This window comes from Sceloporus occidentalis, unplaced genomic scaffold (assembly GCF_023333645.1).
Source record: "Sceloporus occidentalis isolate IW3139 unplaced genomic scaffold, rSceOcc1.0.p SCAF_342, whole genome shotgun sequence".
Taxonomy (NCBI): domain Eukaryota; kingdom Metazoa; phylum Chordata; class Lepidosauria; order Squamata; family Phrynosomatidae; genus Sceloporus; species Sceloporus occidentalis.
Window position 1 is genome coordinate 88,119 of NW_028317322.1, and position 22,128 is coordinate 110,246.

At 42.0% G+C, this 22,128-nt stretch overlaps 47 non-coding genes across 47 annotated transcripts; all 47 read left to right on the forward strand.

Moving 5' to 3' along the window:
- The first annotated feature begins 91 nt into the window (after positions 1-91).
- TRNAL-UAA (transfer RNA leucine (anticodon UAA)) lies at positions 92-174 on the forward strand. The gene has a single exon. It is a non-coding gene; the product is annotated as a tRNA-Leu (tRNA).
- Positions 175-388: 214 nt separating this feature from the next.
- On the forward strand, positions 389-471 carry TRNAL-UAA (transfer RNA leucine (anticodon UAA)). The gene has a single exon. It is a non-coding gene; the product is annotated as a tRNA-Leu (tRNA).
- Positions 472-685: 214 nt separating this feature from the next.
- Positions 686-768, forward strand: TRNAL-UAA (transfer RNA leucine (anticodon UAA)). Its single transcript has one exon. It is a non-coding gene; the product is annotated as a tRNA-Leu (tRNA).
- A 214-nt stretch (positions 769-982) lies between these two features.
- TRNAL-UAA (transfer RNA leucine (anticodon UAA)) lies at positions 983-1,065 on the forward strand. Its single transcript has one exon. It is a non-coding gene; the product is annotated as a tRNA-Leu (tRNA).
- A 240-nt stretch (positions 1,066-1,305) lies between these two features.
- Positions 1,306-1,388, forward strand: TRNAL-UAA (transfer RNA leucine (anticodon UAA)). Its single transcript has one exon. It is a non-coding gene; the product is annotated as a tRNA-Leu (tRNA).
- A 212-nt stretch (positions 1,389-1,600) lies between these two features.
- Positions 1,601-1,683, forward strand: TRNAL-UAA (transfer RNA leucine (anticodon UAA)). The gene has a single exon. It is a non-coding gene; the product is annotated as a tRNA-Leu (tRNA).
- Positions 1,684-1,897: 214 nt separating this feature from the next.
- Positions 1,898-1,980, forward strand: TRNAL-UAA (transfer RNA leucine (anticodon UAA)). Its single transcript has one exon. It is a non-coding gene; the product is annotated as a tRNA-Leu (tRNA).
- A 214-nt stretch (positions 1,981-2,194) lies between these two features.
- On the forward strand, positions 2,195-2,277 carry TRNAL-UAA (transfer RNA leucine (anticodon UAA)). Its single transcript has one exon. It is a non-coding gene; the product is annotated as a tRNA-Leu (tRNA).
- Positions 2,278-2,703: 426 nt separating this feature from the next.
- Positions 2,704-2,786, forward strand: TRNAL-UAA (transfer RNA leucine (anticodon UAA)). Its single transcript has one exon. It is a non-coding gene; the product is annotated as a tRNA-Leu (tRNA).
- Positions 2,787-3,000: 214 nt separating this feature from the next.
- TRNAL-UAA (transfer RNA leucine (anticodon UAA)) lies at positions 3,001-3,083 on the forward strand. Its single transcript has one exon. It is a non-coding gene; the product is annotated as a tRNA-Leu (tRNA).
- Positions 3,084-3,297: 214 nt separating this feature from the next.
- On the forward strand, positions 3,298-3,380 carry TRNAL-UAA (transfer RNA leucine (anticodon UAA)). The gene has a single exon. It is a non-coding gene; the product is annotated as a tRNA-Leu (tRNA).
- A 214-nt stretch (positions 3,381-3,594) lies between these two features.
- On the forward strand, positions 3,595-3,677 carry TRNAL-UAA (transfer RNA leucine (anticodon UAA)). The gene has a single exon. It is a non-coding gene; the product is annotated as a tRNA-Leu (tRNA).
- A 214-nt stretch (positions 3,678-3,891) lies between these two features.
- On the forward strand, positions 3,892-3,974 carry TRNAL-UAA (transfer RNA leucine (anticodon UAA)). Its single transcript has one exon. It is a non-coding gene; the product is annotated as a tRNA-Leu (tRNA).
- Positions 3,975-4,188: 214 nt separating this feature from the next.
- TRNAL-UAA (transfer RNA leucine (anticodon UAA)) lies at positions 4,189-4,271 on the forward strand. The gene has a single exon. It is a non-coding gene; the product is annotated as a tRNA-Leu (tRNA).
- An 834-nt stretch (positions 4,272-5,105) lies between these two features.
- On the forward strand, positions 5,106-5,185 carry TRNAL-UAA (transfer RNA leucine (anticodon UAA)). Its single transcript has one exon. It is a non-coding gene; the product is annotated as a tRNA-Leu (tRNA).
- Positions 5,186-5,400: 215 nt separating this feature from the next.
- TRNAL-UAA (transfer RNA leucine (anticodon UAA)) lies at positions 5,401-5,483 on the forward strand. The gene has a single exon. It is a non-coding gene; the product is annotated as a tRNA-Leu (tRNA).
- Positions 5,484-5,697: 214 nt separating this feature from the next.
- Positions 5,698-5,780, forward strand: TRNAL-UAA (transfer RNA leucine (anticodon UAA)). The gene has a single exon. It is a non-coding gene; the product is annotated as a tRNA-Leu (tRNA).
- A 214-nt stretch (positions 5,781-5,994) lies between these two features.
- TRNAL-UAA (transfer RNA leucine (anticodon UAA)) lies at positions 5,995-6,077 on the forward strand. The gene has a single exon. It is a non-coding gene; the product is annotated as a tRNA-Leu (tRNA).
- Positions 6,078-6,291: 214 nt separating this feature from the next.
- Positions 6,292-6,374, forward strand: TRNAL-UAA (transfer RNA leucine (anticodon UAA)). The gene has a single exon. It is a non-coding gene; the product is annotated as a tRNA-Leu (tRNA).
- Positions 6,375-6,588: 214 nt separating this feature from the next.
- On the forward strand, positions 6,589-6,671 carry TRNAL-UAA (transfer RNA leucine (anticodon UAA)). The gene has a single exon. It is a non-coding gene; the product is annotated as a tRNA-Leu (tRNA).
- A 214-nt stretch (positions 6,672-6,885) lies between these two features.
- On the forward strand, positions 6,886-6,968 carry TRNAL-UAA (transfer RNA leucine (anticodon UAA)). Its single transcript has one exon. It is a non-coding gene; the product is annotated as a tRNA-Leu (tRNA).
- A 214-nt stretch (positions 6,969-7,182) lies between these two features.
- Positions 7,183-7,265, forward strand: TRNAL-UAA (transfer RNA leucine (anticodon UAA)). Its single transcript has one exon. It is a non-coding gene; the product is annotated as a tRNA-Leu (tRNA).
- A 214-nt stretch (positions 7,266-7,479) lies between these two features.
- TRNAL-UAA (transfer RNA leucine (anticodon UAA)) lies at positions 7,480-7,562 on the forward strand. Its single transcript has one exon. It is a non-coding gene; the product is annotated as a tRNA-Leu (tRNA).
- Positions 7,563-7,776: 214 nt separating this feature from the next.
- On the forward strand, positions 7,777-7,859 carry TRNAL-UAA (transfer RNA leucine (anticodon UAA)). The gene has a single exon. It is a non-coding gene; the product is annotated as a tRNA-Leu (tRNA).
- A 240-nt stretch (positions 7,860-8,099) lies between these two features.
- TRNAL-UAA (transfer RNA leucine (anticodon UAA)) lies at positions 8,100-8,182 on the forward strand. The gene has a single exon. It is a non-coding gene; the product is annotated as a tRNA-Leu (tRNA).
- A 212-nt stretch (positions 8,183-8,394) lies between these two features.
- Positions 8,395-8,477, forward strand: TRNAL-UAA (transfer RNA leucine (anticodon UAA)). Its single transcript has one exon. It is a non-coding gene; the product is annotated as a tRNA-Leu (tRNA).
- Positions 8,478-8,691: 214 nt separating this feature from the next.
- On the forward strand, positions 8,692-8,774 carry TRNAL-UAA (transfer RNA leucine (anticodon UAA)). The gene has a single exon. It is a non-coding gene; the product is annotated as a tRNA-Leu (tRNA).
- Positions 8,775-8,988: 214 nt separating this feature from the next.
- On the forward strand, positions 8,989-9,071 carry TRNAL-UAA (transfer RNA leucine (anticodon UAA)). The gene has a single exon. It is a non-coding gene; the product is annotated as a tRNA-Leu (tRNA).
- Positions 9,072-9,497: 426 nt separating this feature from the next.
- Positions 9,498-9,580, forward strand: TRNAL-UAA (transfer RNA leucine (anticodon UAA)). Its single transcript has one exon. It is a non-coding gene; the product is annotated as a tRNA-Leu (tRNA).
- Positions 9,581-9,794: 214 nt separating this feature from the next.
- On the forward strand, positions 9,795-9,877 carry TRNAL-UAA (transfer RNA leucine (anticodon UAA)). Its single transcript has one exon. It is a non-coding gene; the product is annotated as a tRNA-Leu (tRNA).
- A 219-nt stretch (positions 9,878-10,096) lies between these two features.
- Positions 10,097-10,179, forward strand: TRNAL-UAA (transfer RNA leucine (anticodon UAA)). The gene has a single exon. It is a non-coding gene; the product is annotated as a tRNA-Leu (tRNA).
- A 214-nt stretch (positions 10,180-10,393) lies between these two features.
- Positions 10,394-10,476, forward strand: TRNAL-UAA (transfer RNA leucine (anticodon UAA)). Its single transcript has one exon. It is a non-coding gene; the product is annotated as a tRNA-Leu (tRNA).
- A 214-nt stretch (positions 10,477-10,690) lies between these two features.
- TRNAL-UAA (transfer RNA leucine (anticodon UAA)) lies at positions 10,691-10,773 on the forward strand. Its single transcript has one exon. It is a non-coding gene; the product is annotated as a tRNA-Leu (tRNA).
- A 240-nt stretch (positions 10,774-11,013) lies between these two features.
- Positions 11,014-11,096, forward strand: TRNAL-UAA (transfer RNA leucine (anticodon UAA)). Its single transcript has one exon. It is a non-coding gene; the product is annotated as a tRNA-Leu (tRNA).
- A 212-nt stretch (positions 11,097-11,308) lies between these two features.
- TRNAL-UAA (transfer RNA leucine (anticodon UAA)) lies at positions 11,309-11,391 on the forward strand. Its single transcript has one exon. It is a non-coding gene; the product is annotated as a tRNA-Leu (tRNA).
- Positions 11,392-11,605: 214 nt separating this feature from the next.
- TRNAL-UAA (transfer RNA leucine (anticodon UAA)) lies at positions 11,606-11,688 on the forward strand. Its single transcript has one exon. It is a non-coding gene; the product is annotated as a tRNA-Leu (tRNA).
- Positions 11,689-11,902: 214 nt separating this feature from the next.
- On the forward strand, positions 11,903-11,985 carry TRNAL-UAA (transfer RNA leucine (anticodon UAA)). The gene has a single exon. It is a non-coding gene; the product is annotated as a tRNA-Leu (tRNA).
- A 426-nt stretch (positions 11,986-12,411) lies between these two features.
- On the forward strand, positions 12,412-12,494 carry TRNAL-UAA (transfer RNA leucine (anticodon UAA)). The gene has a single exon. It is a non-coding gene; the product is annotated as a tRNA-Leu (tRNA).
- Positions 12,495-12,708: 214 nt separating this feature from the next.
- Positions 12,709-12,791, forward strand: TRNAL-UAA (transfer RNA leucine (anticodon UAA)). The gene has a single exon. It is a non-coding gene; the product is annotated as a tRNA-Leu (tRNA).
- Positions 12,792-13,005: 214 nt separating this feature from the next.
- On the forward strand, positions 13,006-13,088 carry TRNAL-UAA (transfer RNA leucine (anticodon UAA)). The gene has a single exon. It is a non-coding gene; the product is annotated as a tRNA-Leu (tRNA).
- A 214-nt stretch (positions 13,089-13,302) lies between these two features.
- On the forward strand, positions 13,303-13,385 carry TRNAL-UAA (transfer RNA leucine (anticodon UAA)). Its single transcript has one exon. It is a non-coding gene; the product is annotated as a tRNA-Leu (tRNA).
- A 214-nt stretch (positions 13,386-13,599) lies between these two features.
- Positions 13,600-13,682, forward strand: TRNAL-UAA (transfer RNA leucine (anticodon UAA)). The gene has a single exon. It is a non-coding gene; the product is annotated as a tRNA-Leu (tRNA).
- A 214-nt stretch (positions 13,683-13,896) lies between these two features.
- On the forward strand, positions 13,897-13,979 carry TRNAL-UAA (transfer RNA leucine (anticodon UAA)). Its single transcript has one exon. It is a non-coding gene; the product is annotated as a tRNA-Leu (tRNA).
- A 214-nt stretch (positions 13,980-14,193) lies between these two features.
- On the forward strand, positions 14,194-14,276 carry TRNAL-UAA (transfer RNA leucine (anticodon UAA)). Its single transcript has one exon. It is a non-coding gene; the product is annotated as a tRNA-Leu (tRNA).
- A 214-nt stretch (positions 14,277-14,490) lies between these two features.
- Positions 14,491-14,573, forward strand: TRNAL-UAA (transfer RNA leucine (anticodon UAA)). Its single transcript has one exon. It is a non-coding gene; the product is annotated as a tRNA-Leu (tRNA).
- Positions 14,574-14,785: 212 nt separating this feature from the next.
- Positions 14,786-14,868, forward strand: TRNAL-UAA (transfer RNA leucine (anticodon UAA)). The gene has a single exon. It is a non-coding gene; the product is annotated as a tRNA-Leu (tRNA).
- Positions 14,869-16,015: 1,147 nt separating this feature from the next.
- On the forward strand, positions 16,016-16,099 carry TRNAL-UAA (transfer RNA leucine (anticodon UAA)). Its single transcript has one exon. It is a non-coding gene; the product is annotated as a tRNA-Leu (tRNA).
- Positions 16,100-22,128: the final 6,029 nt, after the last annotated feature.

Below are 22,128 nucleotides of genomic sequence, written 5' to 3' on the forward strand. Positions count from 1 at the left end.
TGCTTAAATTGTTGCACATAAGGTGCTTGTTTTTAAGAGAAGTGAAAGTGGAACAGCATAATGTGGTCATTGAGATATGCCAACTCATGTCACCAGGATGGCCGAGTGTTTAAGGCGTTGAACTTAAGATCCAATGGACAAATGTCCGCGTGGGTTCAAACCCCACTCCTGGTAGCGGCTGACTCCTTTTTTAAGGAGAGCAATGTTATCTATGTAAAGACCATTGAAGTAACTCAAGAGGGAAATTAGATGGAAATCAACACAGACAGACCCAGCTACTAGAATTCAAAGGAGAGGTGCTTAAATTGTTGCATGTAAAATGCTTGTTTTTGAGAGAAGTGAAAGTGGAACAGCATAATGTGGTCATTGAGAAACACCACACCACGTCACCAGGATGGCCGAGTGGTTAAGGCGTTGGACTTAAGTTCCAATGGACGAATGTCCGCGTGGGTTCGAACCCCACTCCTGGTAGTGGCTGCTTCCTCTTTTAAGGAGTGCAATGTTACCTAAGTAGAAGCCATTGAAGTAGCTCAAGAGGGAAATTAGATGGAAATCAACACAGACAGACCCAGCTACTAGAATTCAAAGGAGAGGTGCTTAAATTGTTGCATGTAAAATGCTTGTTTTTGAGAGAAGTGAAAGTGGAACAGCATAATGTGGTCATTGAGAAACACCACATCACGTCACCAGGATGGCCGAGTGGTTAAGGCGTTGGACTTAAGTTCCAATGGACGAATGTCCGCGTGGGTTCGAACCCCACTCCTGGTAGTGGCTGCTTCCTCTTTTAATGAGTGCAATGTTACCTAAGTAGAAGCCATTGAAGTAGCTCAAGAGGGAAATTAGAAGGAAATCAAGACAGATAGACCCTGCTACTAGAATTCAAAGGAGAGGAGCTTAAATTGTTGCATGTAAAATGCTTGTTTTTGAGAGAAGTGAAAGTGGAACAGCATAATGTGGTCATTGAGACACATCAACTCATGTCACCATGATGGCCGAGTGGTTAAGGCGTTGGACTTAAGATCCAATGGAGGAATGTCCGCGTGGGTTCAAACCCCACTCCTGATAGCGGCTGATTCCTCTTTTAAGGAGTGCAATGTTACCTATGTAAAGGCCATTGAAGTAGCTCAAGAGGGAAATTAGAAGGAAATCAAGACAGATAGACCCAGCTACTAATCAAGACAGATAGACCCAGCTACTAGAATTCAAAGGAGAGGTGCTTAAATTGTTGCATGTAAAATGCTTGTTTTTGAGAGAAGTGAAAGTGGAACAGCATAATGTTGTCATTGAGAAAGGCCACATCACGTCACCAGGATGGCCGAGTGTTTAAGGTGTTCAACTTAAGATCCAATGGACAAATGTCCGCGTGGGTTCAAACCCCACTCCTGGTAGTGGCTGATTCCTCTTTTAAGGAGTGCAATGTTACCTATGTAAAGGCTATTATAGTAGCTCAAGAGGGAAATTAGAAGGAAATCAAGACAGATAGACCCTGCTACTAGAATTCAAAAGAGGTGCTTAAATTGTTGCATGTAAAGTGCTTGTTTTTAAGAGAAGTGAAAGTGGAACAGCATAATGTGGTCATTGAGAAACACCACATCACGTCACCAGGATGGCCGAGTGTTTAAGGTGTTGAACTTAAGATCCAATGGACAAATGTCCGCGTGGGTTCAAACCCCACTCCTGGTAGTGGCTGCTTCCTCTTTTAAGGAGTGCAATGTTACCTAAGTAGAAGCCATTGAAGTAGCTCAAGAGGGAAATTAGAAGGAAATCAACACAGACAGATCCAGCTACCAGAATTCAAAGGAGAGGTGCTTAAATTGTTGCACATAAGGTGCTTGTTTTTAAGAGAAGTGAAAGTGGAACAGCATAATGTGGTCATTGAGATATATCAACTTGTGTCACCAGGATGGCCGAGTGGTTAAGGCGTTGGACTTAAGACCCAATGGACCAATGTCCGCGTGGGTACAAACCCCACTCCTGGTAGCGGCTGATTACTCTTTTAAGGAGTGCAATGTTACCTATGTAAAGGTTATTGAAGTAGCTCAAGAGGGAAATTAGAAGGAAATCAAGACAGACAGACCCAGCTACTAGAATTCAAAGGAGAGGAGCTTAAATTGTTGCATGTAAAATGCTTGTTTTTAAGAGAAGTGAAAGTGAAACAGCGTAATGTGGTCATTGAGAAACACCACATCACGTCACCAGGATGGCCGAGTGGTTAAGGCGTTGGACTTAAGTTCCAATGGACAAATGTCAGCGTGGGTTCGAACCCCACTCCTGGTAGTGGCTGCTTCCTCTTTTAAGGAGTGCAATGTTACCTAAGTAGAAGCCATTGAAGTAGCTCAAGAGGGAAATTAGAAGGAAATCAAGACAGATAGACCCAGCTACTAGAATTCAAAGGAGAGGTGCTTAAATTGTTGCATGTAAAATGCTTGTTTTTGAGAGAAGTGAAAGTGGAACAGCATAATGTGGTCATTGAGAATGGCCGAGTGTTTAAGGTGTTGAACTACCTTTTTTAAGTAGAGCAATGTTATCTATGTAAAGACCATTGAAGTAGACCATTGAAGTAGATGGAAATCAACACAGACAGACCCAGCTACTAGAATTCAAAGGAGAGGTGCTTAAATTGTTGCATGTAAAATGCTTGTTTTTGAGAGAAGTGAAAGTGGAACAGCATAATGTGGTCATTGAGAAATGCCACATCACGTCACCAGGATGGCCGAGTGGTTAAGGCGTTGGACTTAAGTTCCAATGGACAAATGTCCGCGTGGGTTCGAACCCCACTCCTGGTAGTGGCTGCTTCCACTTTTAAGGAGTGCAATGTTACCTAAGTAGAAGCCATTGAAGTAGCTCAAGAGGGAAATTAGAAGGAAATCAACACAGACAGATCCAGCTACCAGAATTCAAAGGAGAGGTGCTTAAATTGTTGCACATAAGGTGCTTGTTTTTAAGAGAAGTGAAAGTGGAACAGCATAATGTGGTCATTGAGATATGCCAACTCATGTCACCAGGATGGCCGAGTGTTTAAGGCGTTGAACTTAAGATCCAATGGACAAATGTCCGCGTGGGTTCAAACCCCACTCCTGGTAGCGGCTGACTCCTTTTTTAAGGAGAGCAATGTTATCTATGTAAAGACCATTGAAGTAACTCAAGAGGGAAATTAGATGGAAATCAACACAGACAGACCCAGCTACTAGAATTCAAAGGAGAGGTGCTTAAATTGTTGCATGTAAAATGCTTGTTTTTGAGAGAAGTGAAAGTGGAACAGCATAATGTGGTCATTGAGAAACACCACACCACGTCACCAGGATGGCCGAGTGGTTAAGGCGTTGGACTTAAGTTCCAATGGACGAATGTCCGCGTGGGTTCGAACCCCACTCCTGGTAGTGCCTGCTTCCTCTTTTAAGGAGTGCAATGTTACCTAAGTAGAAGCCATTGAAGTAGCTCAAGAGGGAAATTAGATGGAAATCAACACAGACAGACCCAGCTACTAGAATTCAAAGGAGAGGTGCTTAAATTGTTGCATGTAAAATGCTTGTTTTTGAGAGAAGTGAAAGTGGAACAGCATAATGTGGTCATTGAGAAACACCACATCACGTCACCAGGATGGCCGAGTGGTTAAGGCGTTGGACTTAAGTTCCAATGGACGAATGTCCGCGTGGGTTCGAACCCCACTCCTGGTAGTGGCTGCTTCCTCTTTTAAGGAGTGCAATGTTACCTAAGTAGAAGCCATTGAAGTAGCTCAAGAGGGAAATTAGAAGGAAATCAAGACAGATAGACCCTGCTACTAGAATTCAAAGGAGAGGAGCTTAAATTGTTGCATGTAAAATGCTTGTTTTTGAGAGAAGTGAAAGTGGAACAGCATAATGTGGTCATTGAGACACATCAACTCATGTCACCATGATGGCCGAGTGGTTAAGGCGTTGGACTTAAGTTCCAATGGACGAATGTCCGCGTGGGTTCAAACCCCACTCCTGGTAGCGGCTGATTCCTCTTTTAAGGAGTGCAATGTTACCTATGTAAAGGCCATTGAAGTAGCTCAAGAGGGAAATTAGAAGGAAATCAAGACAGATAGACCCAGCTACTAGAATTCAAAGGAGAGGTGCTTAAATTGTTGCATGTAAAATGCTTGTTTTTGAGAGAAGTGAAAGTGGAACAGCATAATGTGGTCATTGAGAAACACCACATCACGTCACCAGGATGGCCGAGTGGTTAAGGCGTTGGACTTAAGTTCCAATGGACGAATGTCCGCGTGGGTTCGAACCCCACTCCTGGTAGTGGCTGCTTCCTGTTTTAAGGAGTGCAATGTTACCTAAGTAGAAGCCATTGAAGTAGCTCAAGAGGGAAATTAGAAGGAAATCAACACAGACAGATCCAGCTACCAGAATTCAAAGGAGAGGTGCTTAAATTGTTGCACATAAGGTGCTTGTTTTTAAGAGAAGTGAAAGTGGAACAGCATAACATGGTAATTGAGAAGCATCAGCACAAGTCATCAGGATGGCCGAGGGGTTAAGGCGTTGGACTTATGTTCCAATGGACAAATGTCTGCGTTTTGTCCTGGTAGTTAACGCCACTCCTGGTAGCAACACCACTGCTGGTAGTGGCTGCTTCCTCTTTTAAGGAGTGCAATGTTACCTAAGTAGAGGCCATTGAAGTAGTTCAAGAAGGAAATCAGAAGGAAATCAAGACAGACCCAGAATTCAAAGGAGAGGTGCTTAAATTGTTGTACATAAGGTGCTTGTTTTTAGGAGAAGTGAAAGTGGAACAGCATAACATGGTAATTGAGAAGCTCCAGCACAAATTACCAGGATGGCCAAGGGGTTAAAGCATTGGACTTAAGTTCCAATGGACAAATGTCTGTGTGGGTTCGAACCCCACGCATGGTCGAAACACCACTCCTGGTAGTGGCTGCTTCCTCCTTTAAGGAGTGCAATATTACCTAAGTAGAGGCCGTTTAAGTAGTTCAAGAAGGAAATCTGAAGGAAATCAAGACAGACAGACCCAGAATTCAAACGAGAGGTGCTTGAATTGTTGCACGTAATGCGCTTGTTTTTAAGAGAAGTGAAAGTGGAACAGCATAATGTGGTCATTGAGAAACACCACATCACGTCACCAGGATGGCCGAGTGGTTAAGGCGTTGGCCTTAAGTTTCAATGTTCAATGCGTGTGGGTTCAAACCCCACTCCTGGTAGTGGCTGCTTCCTCTTTTAAGGAGTGCAATGTTACCTATGCAAAGGCCATTGAAGTAGCTCAAGAGGGAAATTAGAAGGAAATCAAGACAGATAGATCCCACTACCAAAATTTAAACGAGAGGTGCTTAAATTGTTGCATGTAAAATGCTTGTTTTTGAGAGAAGTGAAAGTGGAACAGTATAATGTGGTCATTGGAGACACATCACCTCATGTCACCAGGATGGCTGAGTGGTTAAGGTGTTGGACTTAAGATCCAATGGACAAATGTACGCATGGGTTCAAACCCCACTACTGGTAGCATCTGATTCCTTTTTTAAGGAGTGCAATGTTACCTATGTAAAGGCCATTGAAGTAGCTCAAGAGGGAAATTAGAAGGAAATCAAGACAGATAGACCCAGCTACTAGAATTCAAAGGAGAGGAGCTTAAATTGTTGCATGTAAAATGCTTGTTTTTAAGAGAAGTGAAAGTGGAACAGCGTAATGTGGTCATTGAGAAACACCACATCACGTCACCAGGATGTCCGAGTGGTTAAGGCGTTGGACTTAAGTTCCAATGGACAAATGTCCGCGTGGGTTCGAACCCCACTCCTGGTAGTGGCTGCTTCCTTTTTTAAGGAGTGCAATGTTACCTAAGTAGAAGCCATTGAAGTAGCTCAAGAGGGAAATTAGAAGGAAATCAACACAGACAGATCCAGCTACCAGAATTCAAAGGAGAGGTGCTTAAATTGTTGCACATAAGGTGCTTGTTTTTAAGAGAAGTGAAAGTGGAACAGCATAATGTGGTCATTGAGATATGTCAACTCATGTCACCAGGATGGCTGAGTGGTTAAGGCGTTGGACTTAAGATCCAATGGACAAATGTCCGTGTGGGTTCAAACCCCACTCCTGGTAGAGGCTGATTCCTCTTTTAGGGAGTGCAATGTTACCTATGTAAAGGCCATTGAAGTAGCTCAAGAGGGAAATTAGAAGGAAATCAAGACAGATAGACCCAGCTACTAGAATTCAAAGGAGAGGTGCTTAAATTGTTGCATGTAAAATGCTTGTTTTTGAGATAAGTGAAAGTGGAACAGCATAATGTTGTCATTGAGAAAAGCCACATCACGTCACCAGGATGGCCGAGTGTTTAAGGCGTTGAACTTAAGATCCAATGGACAAATGTCCGCGTGGGTTCAAACCCCACTCCTGGTAGCGGCTGACTCCTTTTTTAAGGAGAGCAATGTTATCTATGTAAAGACCATTGAAGTAGCTCAAGAGGGAAATTAGATGGAAATCAACACAGACAGACCCAGCTACTAGAATTCAAAGGAGAGGTGCTTAAATTGTTGCATGTAAAATGCTTGTTTTTGAGAGAAGTGAAAGTGGAACAGCATAATGTTGTCATTGAGAAAAGCCACATCACGTCACCAGGATGGCCGAGTGGTTAAGGCGTTGGACTTAAGTTCCAATGGACGAATGTCCGCGTGGGTTCGAACCCCACTCCTGGTAGTGGCTGCTTCCTCTTTTAAGGAGTGCAATGTTACCTAAGTAGAAGCCATTGAAGTAGCTCAAGAGGGAAATTAGATGGAAATCAACACAGACAGACCCAGCTACTAGAATTCAAAGGAGAGGTGCTTAAATTGTTGCATGTAAAATGCTTGTTTTTGAGAGAAGTGAAAGTGGAACAGCATAATGTGGTCATTGAGAAACACCACATCACGTCACCAGGATGGCCGAGTGGTTAAGGCGTTGGACTTAAGTTCTAATGGACGAATGTCCGCGTGGGTTCGAACCCCACTCCTGGTAGTGGCTGCTTCCTCCTTTAAGGAGTGCAATGTTACCTAAGTAGAAGCCATTGAAGTAGCTCAAGAGGGAAATTAGAAGGAAATCAAGACAGATAGACCCAGCTACTAGAATTCAAAGGAGAGGAGCTTAAATTGTTGCATGTAAAATGCTTGTTTTTGAGAGAAGTGAAAGTGGAACAGCATAATGTGGTCATTGAGAAACGCCACATCACGTCACCAGGATGGCCGAGTGGTTAAGGCGTTGGACTTAAGTTCCAATGGACGAATGTCCGCGTGGGTTCGAACCCCACTCCTGGTAGTGGCTGCTTCCTGTTTTAAGGAGTGCAATGTTACCTAAGTAGAAGCCATTGAAGTAGCTCAAGAGGGAAATTAGATGGAAATCAACACAGACAGACCCAGCTACTAGAATTCAAAGGAGAGGTGCTTAAATTGTTGCATGTAAAATGCTTGTTTTTGAGAGAAGTGAAAGTGGAACAGCATAATGTGGTCATTGAGAAACACCACATCACGTCACCAGGATGGCCGAGTGGTTAAGGCGTTGGACTTAAGTTCTAATGGACGAATGTCCGCGTGGGTTCGAACCCCACTCTTGGTAGTGGCTGCTTCCTCTTTTAAGGAGTGCAATGTTACCTAAGTAGAAGCCATTGAAGTAGCTCAAGAGGGAAATTAGAAGGAAATCAAGACAGATAGACCCTGCTACTAGAATTCAAAGGAGAGGAGCTTAAATTGTTGCATGTAAAATGCTTGTTTTTGAGAGAAGTGAAAGTGGAACAGCATAATGTGGTCATTGAGACACATCAACTCATGTCACCATGATGGCCGAGTGGTTAAGGCGTTGGACTTAAGATCCAATGGAGGAATGTCCGCGTGGGTTCAAACCCCACTCCTGATAGCGGCTGATTCCTCTTTTAAGGAGTGCAATGTTACCTATGTAAAGGCCATTGAAGTAGCTCAAGAGGGAAATTAGAAGGAAATCAAGACAGATAGACCCAGCTACTAATCAAGACAGATAGACCCAGCTACTAGAATTCAAAGGAGAGGTGCTTAAATTGTTGCATGTAAAATGCTTGTTTTTGAGAGAAGTGAAAGTGGAACAGCATAATGTTGTCATTGAGAAAGGCCACATCACGTCACCAGGATGGCCGAGTGTTTAAGGTGTTCAACTTAAGATCCAATGGACAAATGTCCGCGTGGGTTCAAACCCCACTCCTGGTAGTGGCTGATTCCTCTTTTAAGGAGTGCAATGTTACCTATGTAAAGGCTATTATAGTAGCTCAAGAGGGAAATTAGAAGGAAATCAAGACAGATAGACCCTGCTACTAGAATTCAAAAGAGGTGCTTAAATTGTTGCATGTAAAGTGCTTGTTTTTAAGAGAAGTGAAAGTGGAACAGCATAATGTGGTCATTGAGAAACACCACATCACGTCACCAGGATGGCCGAGTGTTTAAGGTGTTGAACTTAAGATCCAATGGACAAATGTCCGCGTGGGTTCAAACCCCACTCCTGGTAGTGGCTGCTTCCTCTTTTAAGGAGTGCAATGTTACCTAAGTAGAAGCCATTGAAGTAGCTCAAGAGGGAAATTAGAAGGAAATCAACACAGACAGATCCAGCTACCAGAATTCAAAGGAGAGGTGCTTAAATTGTTGCACATAAGGTGCTTGTTTTTAAGAGAAGTGAAAGTGGAACAGCATAATGTGGTCATTGAGATATATCAACTTGCGTCACCAGGATGGCCGAGTGGTTAAGGCGTTGGACTTAAGACCCAATGGACCAATGTCCGCGTGGGTACAAACCCCACTCCTGGTAGCGGCTGATTACTCTTTTAAGGAGTGCAATGTTACCTATGTAAAGGTTATTGAAGTAGCTCAAGAGGGAAATTAGAAGGAAATCAAGACAGACAGACCCAGCTACTAGAATTCAAAGGAGAGGAGCTTAAATTGTTGCATGTAAAATGCTTGTTTTTAAGAGAAGTGAAAGTGAAACAGCGTAATGTGGTCATTGAGAAACACCACATCACGTCACCAGGATGGCCGAGTGGTTAAGGCGTTGGACTTAAGTTCCAATGGACAAATGTCAGCGTGGGTTCGAACCCCACTCCTGGTAGTGGCTGCTTCCTCTTTTAAGGAGTGCAATGTTACCTAAGTAGAAGCCATTGAAGTAGCTCAAGAGGGAAATTAGAAGGAAATCAAGACAGATAGACCCAGCTACTAGAATTCAAAGGAGAGGTGCTTAAATTGTTGCATGTAAAATGCTTGTTTTTGAGAGAAGTGAAAGTGGAACAGCATAATGTGGTCATTGAGAATGGCCGAGTGTTTAAGGTGTTGAACTACCTTTTTTAAGTAGAGCAATGTTATCTATGTAAAGACCATTGAAGTAGACCATTGAAGTAGATGGAAATCAACACAGACAGACCCAGCTACTAGAATTCAAAGGAGAGGTGCTTAAATTGTTGCATGTAAAATGCTTGTTTTTGAGAGAAGTGAAAGTGGAACAGCATAATGTGGTCATTGAGAAATGCCACATCACGTCACCAGGATGGCCGAGTGGTTAAGGCGTTGGACTTAAGTTCCAATGGACAAATGTCCGCGTGGGTTCGAACCCCACTCCTGGTAGTGGCTGCTTCCACTTTTAAGGAGTGCAATGTTACCTAAGTAGAAGCCATTGAAGTAGCTCAAGAGGGAAATTAGAAGGAAATCAACACAGACAGATCCAGCTACCAGAATTCAAAGGAGAGGTGCTTAAATTGTTGCACATAAGGTGCTTGTTTTTAAGAGAAGTGAAAGTGGAACAGCATAATGTGGTCATTGAGATATGCCAACTCATGTCACCAGGATGGCCGAGTGTTTAAGGCGTTGAACTTAAGATCCAATGGACAAATGTCCGCGTGGGTTCAAACCCCACTCCTGGTAGCGGCTGACTCCTTTTTTAAGGAGAGCAATGTTATCTATGTAAAGACCATTGAAGTAACTCAAGAGGGAAATTAGATGGAAATCAACACAGACAGACCCAGCTACTAGAATTCAAAGGAGAGGTGCTTAAATTGTTGCATGTAAAATGCTTGTTTTTGAGAGAAGTGAAAGTGGAACAGCATAATGTGGTCATTGAGAAACACGACACCACACCACGTCACCAGGATGGCCGAGTGGTTAAGGCGTTGGACTTAAGTTCCAATGGACGAATGTCCGCGTGGGTTCGAACCTCACTCCTGGTAGTGGCTGCTTCCTCTTTTAAGGAGTGCAATGTTACCTAAGTAGAAGCCATTGAAGTAGCTCAAGAGGGAAATTAGATGGAAATCAACACAGACAGACCCAGCTACTAGAATTCAAAGGAGAGGTGCTTAAATTGTTGCATGTAAAATGCTTGTTTTTGAGAGAAGTGAAAGTGGAACAGCATAATGTGGTCATTGAGAAACACCACATCACGTCACCAGGATGGCCGAGTGGTTAAGGCGTTGGACTTAAGTTCCAATGGACGAATGTCCGCGTGGGTTCGAACCCCACTCCTGGTAGTGGCTGCTTCCTCTTTTAAGGAGTGCAATGTTACCTAAGTAGAAGCCATTGAAGTAGCTCAAGAGGGAAATTAGAAGGAAATCAAGACAGATAGACCCTGCTACTAGAATTCAAAGGAGAGGAGCTTAAATTGTTGCATGTAAAATGCTTGTTTTTGAGAGAAGTGAAAGTGGAACAGCATAATGTGGTCATTGAGACACATCAACTCATGTCACCATGATGGCCGAGTGGTTAAGGCGTTGGACTTAAGATCCAATGGAGGAATGTCCGCGTGGGTTCAAACCCCACTCCTGATAGCGGCTGATTCCTCTTTTAAGGAGTGCAATGTTACCTATGTAAAGGCCATTGAAGTAGCTCAAGAGGGAAATTAGAAGGAAATCAAGACAGATAGACCCAGCTACTAATCAAGACAGATAGACCCAGCTACTAGAATTCAAAGGAGAGGTGCTTAAATTGTTGCATGTAAAATGCTTGTTTTTGAGAGAAGTGAAAGTGGAACAGCATAATGTTGTCATTGAGAAAGGCCACATCACGTCACCAGGATGGCCGAGTGTTTAAGGTGTTCAACTTAAGATCCAATGGACAAATGTCCGCGTGGGTTCAAACCCCACTCCTGGTAGTGGCTGATTCCTCTTTTAAGGAGTGCAATGTTACCTATGTAAAGGCTATTATAGTAGCTCAAGAGGGAAATTAGAAGGAAATCAAGACAGATAGACCCTGCTACTAGAATTCAAAAGAGGTGCTTAAATTGTTGCATGTAAAGTGCTTGTTTTTAAGAGAAGTGAAAGTGGAACAGCATAATGTGGTCATTGAGAAACACCACATCACGTCACCAGGATGGCCGAGTGTTTAAGGTGTTGAACTTAAGATCCAATGGACAAATGTCCGCGTGGGTTCAAACCCCACTCCTGGTAGTGGCTGCTTCCTCTTTTAAGGAGTGCAATGTTACCTAAGTAGAAGCCATTGAAGTAGCTCAAGAGGGAAATTAGAAGGAAATCAACACAGACAGATCCAGCTACCAGAATTCAAAGGAGAGGTGCTTAAATTGTTGCACATAAGGTGCTTGTTTTTAAGAGAAGTGAAAGTGGAACAGCATAATGTGGTCATTGAGATATATCAACTTGTGTCACCAGGATGGCCGAGTGGTTAAGGTGTTGGACTTAAGACCCAATGGACCAATGTCCGCGTGGGTACAAACCCCACTCCTGGTAGCGGCTGATTACTCTTTTAAGGAGTGCAATGTTACCTATGTAAAGGTTATTGAAGTAGCTCAAGAGGGAAATTAGAAGGAAATCAAGACAGACAGACCCAGCTACTAGAATTCAAAGGAGAGGAGCTTAAATTGTTGCATGTAAAATGCTTGTTTTTAAGAGAAGTGAAAGTGAAACAGCGTAATGTGGTCATTGAGAAACACCACATCACGTCACCAGGATGGCCGAGTGGTTAAGGCGTTGGACTTAAGTTCCAATGGACAAATGTCAGCGTGGGTTCGAACCCCACTCCTGGTAGTGGCTGCTTCCTCTTTTAAGGAGTGCAATGTTACCTAAGTAGAAGCCATTGAAGTAGCTCAAGAGGGAAATTAGAAGGAAATCAAGACAGATAGACCCAGCTACTAGAATTCAAAGGAGAGGTGCTTAAATTGTTGCATGTAAAATGCTTGTTTTTGAGAGAAGTGAAAGTGGAACAGCATAATGTGGTCATTGAGAATGGCCGAGTGTTTAAGGTGTTGAACTACCTTTTTTAAGTAGAGCAATGTTATCTATGTAAAGACCATTGAAGTAGACCATTGAAGTAGATGGAAATCAACACAGACAGACCCAGCTACTAGAATTCAAAGGAGAGGTGCTTAAATTGTTGCATGTAAAATGCTTGTTTTTGAGAGAAGTGAAAGTGGAACAGCATAATGTGGTCATTGAGAAATGCCACATCACGTCACCAGGATGGCCGAGTGGTTAAGGCGTTGGACTTAAGTTCCAATGGACAAATGTCCGCGTGGGTTCGAACCCCACTCCTGGTAGTGGCTGCTTCCTCTTTTAAGGAGTGCAATGTTACCTAAGTAGAAGCCATTGAAGTAGCTCAAGAGGGAAATTAGAAGGAAATCAACACAGACAGATCCAGCTACCAGAATTCAAAGGAGAGGTGCTTAAATTGTTGCACATAAGGTGCTTGTTTTTAAGAGAAGTGAAAGTGGAACAGCATAATGTGGTCATTGAGATATGCCAACTCATGTCACCAGGATGGCCGAGTGTTTAAGGCGTTGAACTTAAGATCCAATGGACAAATGTCCGCGTGGGTTCAAACCCCACTCCTGGTAGCGGCTGACTCCTTTTTTAAGGAGAGCAATGTTATCTATGTAAAGACCATTGAAGTAACTCAAGAGGGAAATTAGATGGAAATCAACACAGACAGACCCAGCTACTAGAATTCAAAGGAGAGGTGCTTAAATTGTTGCATGTAAAATGCTTGTTTTTGAGAGAAGTGAAAGTGGAACAGCATAATGTGGTCATTGAGAAACACCACATCACGTCACCAGGATGGCCGAGTGGTTAAGGCGTTGGACTTAAGTTCCAATGGACGAATGTCCGCGTGGGTTCGAACCCCACTCCTGGTAGTGGCTGCTTCCTCTTTTAAGGAGTGCAATGTTACCTAAGTAGAAGCCATTGAAGTAGCTCAAGAGGGAAATTAGAAGGAAATCAAGACAGATAGACCCTGCTACTAGAATTCAAAGGAGAGGAGCTTACATTGTTGCATGTAAAATGCTTGTTTTTGAGAGAAGTGAAAGTGGAACAGCATAATGTGGTCATTGAGACACATCAACTCATGTCACCATGATGGCCGAGTGGTTAAGGCGTTGGACTTAAGTTCCAATGGACGAATGTCCGCGTGGGTTCAAACCCCACTCCTGGTAGCGGCTGATTCCTCTTTTAAGGAGTGCAATGTTACCTATGTAAAGGCCATTGAAGTAGCTCAAGAGGGAAATTAGAAGGAAATCAAGACAGATAGACCCAGCTACTAGAATTCAAAGGAGAGGTGCTTAAATTGTTGCATGTAAAATGCTTGTTTTTGAGAGAAGTGAAAGTGGAACAGCATAATGTTGTCATTGAGAAAGGCCACATCACGTCACCAGGATGGCCGAGTGTTTAAGGTGTTGAACTTAAGATCCAATGGACAAATGTCCGCGTGGGTTCAAACCCCACTCCTGGTAGCGGCTGACTCCTTTTTTAAGGAGAGCAATGTTATCTATGTAAAGACCATTGAAGTAGCTCAAGAGGGAAATTAGATGGAAATCAACACAGACAGACCCAGCTACTAGAATTCAAAGGAGAGGTGCTTAAATTGTTGCATGTAAAATGCTTGTTTTTGAGAGAAGTGAAAGTGGAACAGCATAATGTGGTCATTGAGAAACACCACATCGCGTCACCAGGATGGCCGAGTGGTTAAGGCGTTGGACTTAAGAGCCAATGGACAAATGTCCGCGTGGGTTCAAACCCCGCTCCTGGTAGCGGCTGATTCCTCTTTTAAGGAGTGCAATGTTACCTATGTAAAGGTTATTGAAGTAGCTCAAGAGGGAAATTAGAAGGAAATCAAGACAGATAGACCCAGCTACTAGAATTCAAAGGAGAGGTGCTTAAATTGTTGCATGTAAAGTGCTTGTTTTTAAGAGAAGTGAAAGTGGAACAGCATAATGTGGTCATTGAGAAACACCACATCACGTCACCAGGATGGCCGAGTGGTTAAGGTGTTGGACTTAAGTTCCAATGGACAAATGTCCGCGTGGGTTTGAACCCCACTCCTGGTAGTGGCTGCTTCCTTTTTTAAGGAGTGCAATGTTACCTAAGTAGAAGCCATTGAAGTAGCTCAAGAGGGAAATTAGAAGGAAATCAACACAGACAGATCCAGCTACCAGAATTCAAAGGAGAGGTGCTTAAATTGTTGCACATAAGGTGCTTGTTTTTAAGAGAAGTGAAAGTGGAACAGCATAATGTGGTCATTGAGATATGTCAACTCGTGTCACCAGGATGGCTGAGTTGTTAAGGCGTTGGACTTAAGATCCAATGGACCAATGTCCGTGTGGGTTTAAACCCCACTCCTGGTAGTGGCTGATTCCTCTTTTAAGGAGTGCAATGTTACCTATGTAAAGGCTATTAAAGTAGCTCAAGAGGGAAATTAGAAGGAAATCAAGACAGATAGACCCTGTTACTAGAATTCAAAAGAGGTGCTTAAATTGTTGCATGTAAAGTGCTTGTTTTTAAGAGAAGTGAAAGTGGAACAGCATAATGTGGTCATTGAGAAACACCACATCACGTCACCAGGATGGCCGAGTGGTTAAGACGTTGGACTTAAGTTCCGATGGACAAATGTCCGCGTGGGTTCAAACCCCACTCCTGGTAGTGGCTGCTTCCTCTTTTAAGGAGTGCAATGTTACCTAAGTAGAAGCCATTGAAGTAGCTGAAGAGGGAAATTAGAAGGAAATCAACACAGACAGATCCAGCTACCAGAATTCAAAGGAGAGGTGCTTAAATTGTTACATGTAAAATACTTGTTTTTGAGAGAAGTGAAAGTGGAACAGCATAATGTGGTCATTGAGAAACGTCACGTCACGTCTCGTCACATCACGTCACGTCACGTCTCGTCACGTCACGTCACGTCACGTCACCAGGGTGCCTGAGTGCTTAAGGTATTGGACTTAAGAACTGATGGACACATGTCCGTGTGGGTTTGAACCCCACTCCTGATAGTGGCAGGTCCCTTTTTTAAGGAGTGCAATGTTACCTATGTAGAGGCCATTGAAGAAGCTCAAGAGGGAAATTAGAAGGAAATCAGCACAGACAGACCCAGCTACCAGAATTTAAAGGAGAGGTGCTTAAATTGTTGCACATAAGTTGCTTGTTTTTAAGAGAAGTGAAAGTGGAACAGCATAATCTGGTAATTGAGAAGGGTCTGAGAAAGTCACCAGGGTGGCTGAGGCGTTAAAGCGTTTGACTTAAGTTCCAATGGCAAATGTCCGCGTGGGTTCAAACCCCACTCATGGTAGTGGCTGCTTTAGCTTTTAAGGAGTGCAATGTTACTTAAGTAGAGGCCATTGAAGTAGCTCAAGAGGGAAATCAGAAGGAAATCAAGACAGACAGACACAGAATTCAAAGGAGAGGTACTTAAATTGTTGCACGTAAGCTGCTTGTTTTTAAGAGAAGTGAAAGTAGAACAGCATAATGTGGTAATTGAGAAACATCAGCACAGGTAACCAGGATGGCCAAGGGGTTAAGGCGTTGGGCTTAAGATCCAATATTCAAATGTCCACGTGGGTTTGAACCCTGCTCTTGGTAGTGGCTGCTTTCTATTTTAAGGAGAGCAATGTTATCTATGTAAAGGCCATTGAAGTAGCACAAGAGGGAAATTAGATGGAAATCAAGACAGACAGACCCAGCTACCAGAATTCAAAGGAGAGGTGCTTAAATTGTTGCACATAAGGTGCTTGTTTTTAAGAGAAGTGAAAGTGGAACACCAGAATGTGGTCATTGAGAAAGCACTCGGCACGTCACCAGGATGTCCGAGTGGTGAAGGCGTTTGACTTAAGATCCGAATGGACAAATGCCTGCGTGGGTTCAAACCCCACTCCTGGTAGTGGCTATTTCCTCTTTTAAGGAGTGCGATGTTACCTAAGTAGAGGCCATTGAAGTAGCTCAAGAGGGAAATTAGATAGAAATCAACATAGACAGACCCGGCAACCAGAATTCAAAGCAGAGGTGCTTAAATTGTTGCACGTAAAGTGCTTGTTTTTAAGAGAAGTGAAAGTGGAAAAGCATAATGTGGTAATTGAGAAAAATCTAAGCACATCATCAGGATGGCCGGGTGGTTAAGGCGTTGGACTTAAGATCGAATGGATCTTAAGGTGTCGCACCTAAAATACTTGTTTCTTAGAGAAGTGAAAGTGGAATAGTATAATGTGTGTGTGGTGCAATCAAAGCATAAAATACAACCAATTCTAACAAGTCAAGAAAGAACAGAGTTCTGTGGTAGGAAACCAAAGCTATTTATCAGCATAGCCAAGTGGTTAAGACCTTGAACACAATGGACATGTGCAACCCTATTTTAATGCTGGCTATGCATTTAAGGATATTGCAATTACAGATAACATAGAATAGCTGGACTTCTAAATCCATGGGTCTAAAGTGCTGATTTGTTTTGTAGGGGTTCCCCTTCAAATATTTCACTTTTCATGGCCAACCTCAGCCAGGCATAAAGCTAAAAGATAAGAGCCAAAATCTCAAACAGATTGGAAATAGCTGGTTGGTCACAGCACATTGGCTGGTCATCAGACAGGCAGAGCACGCAAAAAAAAAAGGTCCACTCTGGCGGCTCTTGACTACCAAAGTCTGTGCCACACATTCTATAATTGCGCAAAGCAACCTGTCGTTTACATGACAGTATCACCTAAACAGAAGCTGGATTTGTAAACCATGTTACTGTTGAACAAATAGAAGGTGATTTTGCTGTCAAAGAATTAATTGCTTTCACCAGCTTCTGCAAACGGTAATGTCCATACTGTTAAGGTATGAAACATATCAGGCTGAAATTGACAGCAACTGGATTATTACAGAGGTAGGACAACAGAACCGGTGAATTTCTTTACACAACAGCAGCTGACCAAGATGGCCCAGCGGTTAAGGCGTTAGATTAAAGATGCAATGGACAAATGTCCGTGTGGGGTTTTTTTCAACCCTGCTTCTCGTACTGGCTGCTTTCCCTCTTAAGGAGAGCAAGGTTACCAAATTTTCATTTAATTTTGTATATCCCAACCCTTTAAGTGAAGTCGCCTTACCTTAGAGCAGTGCTTAAAGTATTAATAGATGGACCTCACCAGAAATATCTCAAGCATCTTGCTGTTAAGTGTACATCTACCATGTTTGTATGAAAAAGGAAGATGAATGGCCTTGCTGATTAAAAGGAACTTCCAATTTTTATTAAACCTTCTTACAACATTTATAATGCATACAACATTTAGTCATCCAGGTCCTGCATTTGTCGTTTTTTCTGTCGAAATCAAATAGTGGCAACAGATTTGCATTCTATGTCAGTGACCTCAAAACCATTGGTTCGTTTTATGTTGTTTTGAATCCATTTTATGCAAATCATCAGACTTTATATGAACGCTGTTTATGCAACCGTAATTAATGCCAAATGCAAGTTGTTACATTAACTCTTTACCATTGGCTTTCCTATTTGGAGATTTTTGCAATTCAACCCACAACTTAAAAAGATAAAAAGGAAGAAAATATATATTATAGTCTTTAAGGCTTTTTTTTGTGCTTTTATTTATAATTGTATCTTCATACTTCGCTGATATTATTGTCCACCTTTATTTGTTTTTGTGTTGACTGAGCAGGAGTCGTTTATTGGTTTATCGGTCACTTGAATAACATCATTGTGTATGCAACTATGACACCTAGAGGTTTAATCACTAAACAAAGAAAAATAAATACACAATAAAAACATCTCTGAGCATTATGAAGAACCAACCTTGTTACATATACACCAATCAATGGGGTCTATTAATTATTAACCGCTTAATGACAAAGCCCGTACATGTACGGGCTCAAAATGCATTGTTTTCTATGGGTTTAGGGACCACCCATTGTCCTTAAGAGGTTAAGGGTTAGTGCAACTTACTACCCTCTACTGAGGACGCATGCCCTCACATGTTAACACCCGCAAAACAATTTGGATATTCACTAATATATGGATTGTTTGCAAGGACATGCAACTGTCTTCAACTTAAAATTTTGAACGTTTTAGGTAAGGGTATGTGATTTTAGTGAGATGCTACACAGAGACACATTGCCTTGGATTGCTAACCAACTCCTCCACGCACCAAGTCCCAAACATATAGTATACGGGTCAGGTGCAAAGCCTAGGACAGTGTTCTAATTCACACTGATAGCTTGACTGACACCTGGGGGTCAATGAATCTTCAGATTAGTGCAGGATTTTTTTCAATCAACACACATTTCCTGTAAAACTAGTCAGCTACTATGAATTGTGCTGTTAACATGACATTTGTGTGGATGTGAGCTGCATAATTGTCAGACTCACACAAGTTAATCCTAATACTTGTTACTGTGTTCCCTTCAATAAAGGGGATCACATACAACGAAACACTCCATGAACAGCGTTGCTTCTTTGATTGCCTCTAATAAAAGTAAGACATTTAAGTCAATAAAGTGTGTAATGCAACCTCCAACCACCTGGGGCTTTCTTTCTTCTTCTCATATTTTAGTATGGTCCTTTTATACTGGCCAGATTCATTGCAAAGTCTTCTTCTCCCTCTATTCCACAGGACGGGACATGATGGGAGGGTGAGTGGCAAACCTCTCCAAAGAGCTAATATGATTTTATCCACATTCCAAATGCCAGCCAACTGGGTATAAGTGGGGTCTGTGCCTCCGTGATGAATTTTCTTAGATTGTAGCCACATCCTACCAGGCATAGGATGCATTCTGTACCACCTATAGTTTTGTTTATTCTACCCCACCAATCCAAAGACCATTGAATGGGACATAAAAGGGTACTGGAAGGCTCTGTACCTTGGTTAACAGGGGGCCTGGTCGTGCATATTCTGGAATTTAAATTTTTTATATAGTTTTTTTTAATGTATTCTTAATCACTTTTTACATTTATTTTCCAAGTTGCAGGTGAGGGCATGCAGGTTTATCTCACAACCGTTTGCCAGTAGCTTGCTAAACGTACAGCTCCATTCATGCGCATCTTCTCATAAACAATTAATATATTTGCAAATATACAACTTGATTTGTAAGTATTGGCATGCGAAGGCTTGTGATTTCTTCCAAATGATCCCTTATCTCAAGTGACCACTTGACTTCTTATTGAATAGATCCAGCTAGCAAACCGTGAGAGTTCTCTGGCATGTGTACATTATGAAATCAAACAAACAATCTAGTTTAATGTGCATTATTGCCGAACAACATTTCAGATATAAAGGGAACAGTAAAATGTAACCCAAAATTGGTGTATTTTACAAATGTCAGCTTCTGATTTAAATTTGCAAAGCAAGCACCTTCTGTTTACCTCTTTTTAGTATTAACCAATCTTACAATTTGCAAGAAAATTTAGTGTTAGCAATTTTGATAAATAAAGCTGTGTCCGCTTAGCATTACGGGTCTAAATGCGCTGGCAGAGAATATAGCCAGCAAATCTAAGCACGGCACTTGATAAATGAGCCTGGGGATGTTTAAGGAGCCTCTGCAAAGCTTGTTAGATAAACTGTTTGGTTTATTGCCCAGTCATCCTCTGTGACCTGCAAATATGCATACTAAAGCCTTTTGTTACATTTTAAAAGCCACGAAAGCCAAAGGAATGGTGGTGTTTATTTAATCCTTGGTGTACTAAGCATAACAGGTGTTTGTAGAAAGAGCAACTTTGGTAAATACGGAAAAATAAGCAGAAACATTTCATTGTTGGATATGGTGATTTGCACCACTTCCAGAATTTAAATTAAAGAAAACCTACAGTGTAGTAGGACCCTGTTGTGTGGGCAACATCTGACCCACGCAAGGGTTAAAACACTGCATTGGAGGGGGAGTTTGGGCAGACTCAGTCAGGAGAGGGGGTTGAGGGCTATTACCCCTTGGGCTAGACTGATGTAAAGACTTTGGGACACAACCTGATGTTTTTTCTGGTTGTTTTACAGCCGACACAATGTCTAGTGTAAGAAGGGCTGTCAGTGGCATTTACATGATGACAGCGAGTGGTTACATTGTACAGAATAGCAAAGAATTATAACCTTATTGGGATCAATCCATTCTCACACTCTATGCCAGATATATTATGGGCTGTTTTATTAACCCCTTAAGGACGATGGGGGGTCTCTAAACCCATTGAAAACAATGCATTTTGAGCCCGTACATGTACGAGCTTTGTCATTAAGGGGTTAATGGGAATCTTGGTTGGATTTATCCAGAGTAGACTGGTTTTTCCATTCTCCATGCTCTGGACCGTAAGAGATCTTGGCCACATACCTATCCGTCACTCTACTAACATCTGCCATTTCTGCCATTTCTCACAGTAAAGAAAAATGCACATTTTAAGCACACGTTACAACAACAACAAAAATATCGGGAGAAGTGTCTATGCAGGAGTATCTCTGGGATTAGGGAAAAATGAATCCACGTTTGTGACATCACTTGGAAGCAAATTAATTATTCTACTTGCTTCAGATCAGAGCTTTATATAGATCGCTGTCGATCCCCTGTACATACTGTTACCAATTACACCAGGTAGAAAGTTTCCTTTAAACAGCTATGCTATGAATGATTAATGCACCAAATGGCAAATACGTATTGCAATTTAGTATTTTTTTTTCCTTTGAACTCACTAATGTATTATGAGTATTTATAACCTGGATGAATCACAGCTATCTATCTAAATCAATTACAGCACTCTACTGGGTGTAAAGGTCCTCCCGACTGAAATCAGTTATCACTGACAGTAAAGGCATCTGGGAATTAGGGAAGATGAAAGCCTGTTTCACTTATGTTAACATAAGTCTTGGACTGTTACATAGTGTAATGGTTTTATTATGTCATCGACTGGTTTAATGTAACTGCCTTGTAAATGAAAATTCTATCTTTCATGTGCAAGCCGAAAAGGTGTTTCTTTTTCCTCTTCTTAATGGAATTTAAAAAGTTTATCAAATGGATGGAAATCTAGTCAGTTACCGGAGTCATTTTTTCTTATTTGATGTGGTCAGGGGAAAAAGCAATAGCATTACAGGATCTATTACCTAAAGTGGCTTCTAGATTCTCCACCAAGAATGATAAAAAGGGAGAAAATAAACCTACTAAACATGATTATACCTGAATTATGAAAATCTAATTTTGGCTCATTCTTTAACACATTGGGACATATATGCCTGTCACCTAATAGATGGTAAGCTCAGAATAGCAGGACTGTAATGCATTTTAATTATGACTCCTGGGCCCGGTCACGCCAGGGTTAATTAGCTAAGTATAGTTATAAAACTTAGGCCTCAGATGTCAACAAATATAGATCACTGTGCCAAATAGATAAGGAAACACCAAAGGACAAAAGAACAGCATGGCGAGGGCCAGCCTGCGTCACAGAACAGAAGCCACCTAGAGATAAAACCATGACGCCCCTGAAAGATTCAGGAAAGTCCCCACAACGGCTATAAAAACACCACGGCCGCGACCACAAACTTTGAAGCCTCACCTGCGGTGTTTGCACGGGCAGCCCAGGGATCCTTGTGTCCGAGACACATGGCTCTTCGAAAGGACTGTTCTGAGGGGTGGCCCAGTCCTTGCTGAGTCTTGAGTTGATCGGCTAGAAGAGTGATAACTACTTGGCTTGGTGATGACATTTGACACTATAACATTGATTGCTGTGATATTGATTGATTGCTTAACTCATTTTACACACACATATATACATACATATAAGTTTGCACACATAACTATTTTCTATCTGCTATAGTAAGAGTTCTGTACCAGTATGGCTTAACATGGGTTAATGTTATTGTCAGTTTTGTAAATTGTCATTTCTAATCTCATTTTTTTTTCTGTCTTTTTCTGTCTTTTTTTCTGTCTTTCTGCCCCGGAATGAGCTGGAGCTCTGTA